Raw genomic sequence first — 6942 nt, forward strand, 5'->3', positions numbered from 1 at the left:
TAAAAACAAGATTAAAGCACAACATTAAAATGCAGCCTCATTTCACTAGAAACTCAAATCAAAAACTTTTTGGGAATGAAAACGTCAAATCTTCACCAAGGCCAACTATCCAGACTGCTCCTACGTGGGCCAGAAAAAAGCCAGGGAAGTCCCCAAATAGGAGTTCCATCACTGAAGGAGAAAGGAAAGAGTGGGAGGGGATAAAGTTGATTCCAAGCCAAAGGCCAGGCGAACAACTCTGTCTTGCAGGCCCTGCGGAAAGAGGTCAGATCCAGCAGGGCCCTGGTCTCATGAAACAGAGCGTTCCAGCAGGCCGGAGCCAGTGTTGAAAAGGCCCTGGCTCTGGTTGAGGCTAATCTGACTTCCTTAGGGCCTGGGACCTCTAGGGTGTTGCTAGTAATGGCCCTTAAGGTTCTCCGTGGGGCATACCGGGAGAGGCGGTCCCGTAGGTACAAGGGTCCTAGGCTGTGAAGGGCTAGATGTTGGTGCTTTTAAGCCCCCCACAGCTTGGGGTCATTGTACCAGAATGGAGATCTGCCGCTCCCAGCTCAACCCAGGTCTCAACCCAGAGAAGGTGTTTTGGGTGACGATGCTACCTGGTTTATGGGTTCTCAGCCTGGGTGCCTGCAATGTCACTATCCGGCCACCAGGCGATGAGTTCAGAAACTCCTTGAGAACAATGCATTTACACTGCTGAGTAGTAATCCTTGTACTGCATTCATTCACTTACGTATTTATTTAAAACACAGCATGCTGGAAGGTTCCGGAAGCACTTTTTTTTTTACACAGAGCAGTTAAACTCTGGAACTCCCTCCCTCAGGAGGCAGTGATGGTCAGAGGCAGAAATGCTTCTGAAGGCCCATTTCTGGAAGCCACAGGTGGAGAGAAAGTTGGTGGGCTTGGTTTCCTACTTGCAAGTTTCCCATTAAAGGCCTCTGGTTGGCCACTGCGAAAACAGGATGGTGGACAAACAGAGCTCTTCTGAAGTCCCTCTGCCCATCTTTCCTTCAAAGGCCTGGAGGGGTAACGGAGCCTGAAAGCAACAACAAAACATGGTAAGGGTTTACATTTTATTACAGACATAGTCCACCCATCCTGCCACTGCTAGACACCCTCCCTGAGTGAGACTCAGTTTTACTATGCTGAGAAAGGGACTTAAACGTCCCTATCCTCACACAGTCCAAGGCCCTACCCCTGTCTCTCCCAGCAACCCAGTTCATCTCCTCCAGAAGTGGAAGGTTCCCAGAGAGACAGGCCTTTAATCTGACCGAGAAAGCCTGGGTCCTTCTCCTGCCCATCATAAATTCATAGGATTGCAAAGTGGGACCATGAGGGCCATCTAGTCCAGCCCCCTGAAACGCAGGAATCTTTTCCCCAACGTGGGGCTCCAACCCACAGTCCTGAGATTAAGAGTCTCGTGCTCTACCTCTGCATGGCAAGCATGCCTCTGAGAATGTGTCAAGTGCAGATTCTGCGCCACGAGGAAAACATGACTAGCTCTCACTTCAGAAGCGGAATGTTTGGGGGCAGGAAACATGGCTCATAAGATGCTTTGACCCCCAAACCTCTTCTCCTCCCGTTCAGCCCTGACGGAGCCTCTGAAGAATTGCCAGCTGCAAGGCATTTGCAAACATGGTATAAACCAAACAGAGGGCCACTCTCAGGGCTGGGGAACACCTGCTCCCCTAGATGTTGCTGGACGACGACATGGATGGGGAGCATCTCTGGCTTGCCAGATGTTTCTGGAGCCCCATCATCCCCCTGGCCAGCTGTTGGGAGTTGGAGTCCAATGAGATCTGGAGACCCCACAGATGTTCCCATCCTAAGACTACAACGCCCATCATCCCTGGCTATTGGCCATGCTGGCTGGCACTGACTGATGGGAGTCGGAGTCCATCAACAACATCTGGAGGGGGGAGGCATGTACTCACCACCCCCTGTTATATATGGACCTTCTCTCCTCTTGTCTACCCCCGCCTCCCCTTCTCCTCTCCTCAGCTCTTCCTTTCCTGTCGGCCTCTGAAGTGGTTCTGTAAGACGCATTATGTGGGAGGCAGAGCCCATTATCTCTCAGATAAATGCAAGGCTCAGAGGCGGGAGAAGACAGTGATAGGCAGCAGGGAGGTGCCCCCCCCCCAGCCGCCTATTGAGAGAGGCAGAGAGGAACACTGGAATCTGCACCCAGGCATGTCTCATGCTTTCGGCTTGGCAATATCTGAGCCTGCCTCTTCACAAAGAGTTCTTTTGCAGGAGGAAATGCTTCCCATTTTAAAGATGGGGAAGTGGAGGCCGAGGACGAGCGACAGACCCAAGGACACAAAACGAGGCCGTGTCCATGGTGGGGGGCATAGCTGAGTGGTAGAGCACCTGCCTGAATGCAGAAGGTACCAGGTTCAACCCCTGCCAGCATCTCCAGGTGAGACTACGAAAGTCTAAAATCCTGAGGAGCTGCTGCCAGCCAGTGCAACCAATATTGAACCAGATGGGCCTTGCATAAGGCAGCTCCCCAAGCTAGATTTGTGCCCAGGAGTTTCTGACCTCCCACAAAAGCAAGCTCATAAAGTAGAACCGTCGTATAGGCTTTTCAACGAAGAGCTAGAAATCCATAGAATCACAGAATTTTATTGTTGGAAGGGACCCAGAAGGGTTATCTAGTCCAACTCCCTGAAAAGCAGGAATTGTCAGACAGCAAGTTCAGGCCTATCTGGAAGCTGTGTGTAATTTATTTCATCCCCGCAAGATTCTGAAAGAGCCCATGTGGAAATAAAACGTGAGAACATGAGGATTTCTGGGTGGTCTCTCCCCACACCCTGTGAGATGTTTGCCCTCTGCAGAAGTAGTCTATCTAAATTCCTAGGTTACATGCAGTATTTGGCCACTGTGAGGAGACTGGACTAGGTCCCTGTGGCCTAATCCAGTAGGCTCTTCTGACATTCCTATGGAACCTCCAGTTCCAGAGGCAGTCTATCAGGATTCCTAGTTTTCTTAGGGGCAGCTGGCTACTGTGAGAAGAGGGTGCTGGGCTAGAGGCTCTCCCCGCAGGGTCCTGATCCAGGTGCTGCAAGGCTCTGCTCTGAGGTTCCCACTATTATTTCTCAGTGAGCCTAAGGAGGGGAAACCTGTCTTGGGGTTTCCGGAATGGAAGGAGTCTGTGGGACATGCATTGTGTGGTGGGAGTTGTCATGTGGGCTGGAGGTTAAGGTGTGGGACTAGGACCCGGGAGAGCCAGGCTCAGGTCCCCACCAGGTGGCCTTGGACATTCCTAGTCCTGCTTAGAGATGCTGTCAGGGGGTGAACCTGGAACCTTCTGTGTGCAAAGCAGGTGCCTGAATTCCAGTCCTCGTGGCTTTGAATTAGGGGGTTATTTAAACAGGAATTTAGAAAGTTACATCTAGCTCAGTTGTGCACACACTGACTGGCAGAGGCCCTCCTGGCATCTTCTGCACTCAGGTCCTGCTTGCGGGTTTCCTACAGGATGTTGGACTTCCTCAGAAGGTGGCAGACTCCACTGCTTCACTGGAGCAGAGATTGGATGGCCATCCCTCAGGGATGCTTTTACTGTGATTCCTGCATTGCAGGGGGTTGGACTAGATGACCTTTGGGGGACCTCCTTCCAACTCTGCAGTTCTAGGATTCTGCGATTCTACCAGTTGCTGCAAACTGCAGGAGGAGAGAGGGCTCCCATGCTCAAATCCTGCCACAGGCAACTGTTCAGCCCCTGAGAGAAGGGGATGCTGGACTAGATGGGCCCCTTTGTCCTGACCCAGCAGCCAGGCTCTTGTTCTCACGTGTGTGTGTGTTTGTGTAGTGGGAGTTCTCTTAATAAAATCGAACAGACCTCCCCTCATCACCTACTTCCAGCCACAGCATGACCCCTGGGTAAACACAGTTGCTAACGGGTGCCCAGCAAAACAGAGACTCGGCCTTTAATCTGGGATTAATCTATTCTCTTTTCTCCAAGTTACACGTGCCAACTCAACAAGGTGAGCGCTTCCTGCCTCTGGCAAAAGCTGCATCAACCCACCCACTGAAAACCCCCCGCCAGAAGATACCGGTTCAGCGGAATGGTTTGTATGGCACTGTTACCGGATTGGCTCCAAATGCAGCCAGGCGGCTGCTTTTCTCAATCTGGATCGAAGCCAGTTTGCATGCAGGGTGCGGGGGAAGGCATCGAAATGCAACGTTTCGGAAGAGCCGGCAGGGGAGGTACGGGATACATGCGAGTCGTGCTTAAAGCCGTGTGCCCAAACCGGCAGCGGCTGCGGAATAAACCCGAGTGTGCGCGTGTGTTTGTGTCTACACGGTCGAAGAGGACTCTCTCCTTTTGGGGTTTGACTTCGCTTAGCCAATGACAGGCCGGGACAGGATTCTGAGGACAGAGTAAAAGGGGTTACTGATATCTAGATGACACCCCCCCCCCCACACACACGCAGCCTGATCCTAAGGAAGAGGCTCTTTTGAGGAAGGGGGGGCGCCAGAGTACTTAGAAGTAGATTAAGATGTCGTGGGGGTGCGTTACGTTGCTAGCCTCTCATTATGCCTCATTCTCTCCCCCCCCCCTTTCTACTCTGCATGAAACACGCACAGCGGTTCTGAAAAGGGACTTTGGGGGGTGGCGGCAGATATTCCAGGAATCTTTTCTCTCTCCAGACACAACAGCCTCTCCTTCCCCTCCCCTCCACCCACAGCCCTGGGCAAAGCGGCAGCAGGAAGAAAGGGGCCGAGGTGGAGCACCCGCGTCCCCCCACCCCCCCATAATCCTTAAATCGGAGAGCACACACCGTGGGGATAAGTCAGCGTGGGAGAAGGTGGGTGGGCAGCAGGACCAGGAACTGTCAGCGCCATCCAGGGTCATCGCCGGCTGGCTGACTGTGGGAGGGGTCATCACAAGCCAGCCCCCTCCTGAGAAAAACTGGCGCTTTCTTCTCCCCACACCCAGCTCCAAGGGAAGCGTTAAAAATGCGCCCTGGGCTCTTAAAGTCGTGCCAAGGTGCTAGTCCGTAGGGGGGCTAAAAGTGCAATTTTACTCCAGCTCTGTTAACCCAGAGAGTGGAATGAGGCGGCGGGGGGGGGGGGGGCTTTGTCAGCGGGCTGTGACCTCCGCTCCCCACAGATAACACCGAAAAGGACAAATCACAAATTCCTGTCCTCGTCCCCCAGCGCCACAAGGATTCACCTTCCCAATTCCAGCTTCATTCCTATACTGCAATCCGCAAAAAGAAGCGCCCCACCCCCATTCCCGGCGTATTTACTGCCTGGAAACCATATCCGAGCGCCCCCCCTCTCGGCAATTGCCTTCTCCCCCTCCCGATCTTGTTTGTGTTGGAAGCTGCTCGTCCTCCTCCCTCCCCTGACCTCACATTCTGCCCTGGAAAAGCATCATTGTGGTCTCCATGGCAACCAGGGATGAAGGCTGCTGCTGATGCAGGGAAGATGCCTGGGTCCCTCGCCTCGGGCCAAGGTGGGGAGGGCCCCCCGCTGAGCTGGTCCACCCCTCCTTGTCGGGGTTTGGGCTCCGAGTCCAAACCCGCTCCCAGGTGAAGGATCCAGCTCACCCCTCTCTCTCTGCCCATGCCCCGGAACTGCTGCAGCGCTAGGAAGAGAATAGTCTGGAAGAAACGGGTGGATGGAGAGAGAAATGGAGAGAGGGATGCACGAGGCGTGGGGAGTGGGGAAAGGAAGCGTGGGGTGGGTGGGTGGGCGCAGAGATCAGGTTAGTCACCTCTTCCTCCCCCGCAGCAGCCCACACACCCAACACTCTGCGCCAGGTTTGCAGGCGCTTCAACCCCTTACAGGTACCGTATTCCCATCCGCCTTCAAGCTCTCCACCACCTCTGAACCCCGCTCCCCCCACCTCAGAGGCTCATCTCTCTCTCTCCCGGACTGAAACAGTCCTTTTGCCACCGCAACTGTTTCCAGAGCTGAGCGTTGGGAGGTGTCCTCTGAGCATGTGCAAAGCGCATTTTCCTTCCTCTACTCGTGAGGGACGTAGGAGTAGCCGGACTCCTCGCTTTCTCTCGGGGTGCGGGTGGGTGTAAAGAAAGAGTAAGAGTGTGTGTGTGTGTGTGTGTGTGTGTGTGTGTGTGTGAGAGAGAGAGAGAGAGAGAGAGAGAGAGAGAGAGAGAGATATCATGGAAAGCAAAGCCAGATGTTGCTGGACCGCATCTTCGCATTATTATATCTTATTATTAACCAAATCTCTCTCTCTCTTCTTTTTTTACTGCTGGGGCTGATGAAGGGGTCCAATGACATCCAGAGACCCATATCCCTATTTTCATAGCTGCCTGACAGGCAAAAACTCAGCCGGGCCATCAACCTCTAAAGGGAAATGCAGAATCTTCACCTTGATAATATCACAGGAACCAAACAATTTTGCGGATCACAGAGAAACCTCAGCATCCCTCGCGCCCAGGACTACCCCACCCCGTGCCAGACAGTGGGGAACCCCTCCTCATTTCCGCTCTAAAGGAATCCCCAAGGTTCTAGTCCTCATAATAATAATAATAATAATAATAATAATAATAATAATAATAAATAATAAATTTTATTTATATCCCGCCCTCCCCAGCCAAAGCCGGGCTCAGGGCGGCTAACAACAATAAACAGTACAAAAGTATAGCACAAACAACACTCTAAAATCATTCATTATAAAATTGATTCAAATCAAGCCACTGGCAACCATTGTGCCAGAGCTCCACCAAGATTGCCGAGGGAGGGAGTCAGGCTGTGCCCTGGCCAAAGGCCTGGTGGAACAGCTCTGTCTTGCAGGCCCTGCGGAAAGATGTCAAGTCCCGCAGGGCCCTAGTCTCTAGTGACAGAGCGTTCCACCAGATCGGAGCCACAGCCGAAAAAGCCCTGCCTCTAGTTGAGGCCAGCCTAACTTCTCTGTGGCTTGGGACCTTCAAGATGTTTTTATTTGAAGACTGTAAGTTTCTCTGTGGG

The 6942-nt window shown here is 52.9% G+C and overlaps 1 long non-coding RNA gene across 1 annotated transcript; it reads right to left on the minus strand.

The window, feature by feature from the left end:
- Positions 1 to 717: 717 nt before the first annotated feature.
- On the minus strand, positions 718 to 5547 carry LOC309357458. The gene is made up of 2 exons (XR_014163130.1): positions 4782 to 5547; positions 718 to 1033 (listed from the first exon to the last, which is right to left on the minus strand). It is a non-coding gene; the product is annotated as an uncharacterized lncRNA (long non-coding RNA).
- Between the last annotated feature and the right edge of the window lie 1395 nt (positions 5548 to 6942).

Source organism: Podarcis melisellensis (genome assembly GCF_964234715.1).
Source record: "Podarcis melisellensis genome assembly, chromosome: 15".
NCBI lineage: Eukaryota > Metazoa > Chordata > Lepidosauria > Squamata > Lacertidae > Podarcis > Podarcis melisellensis.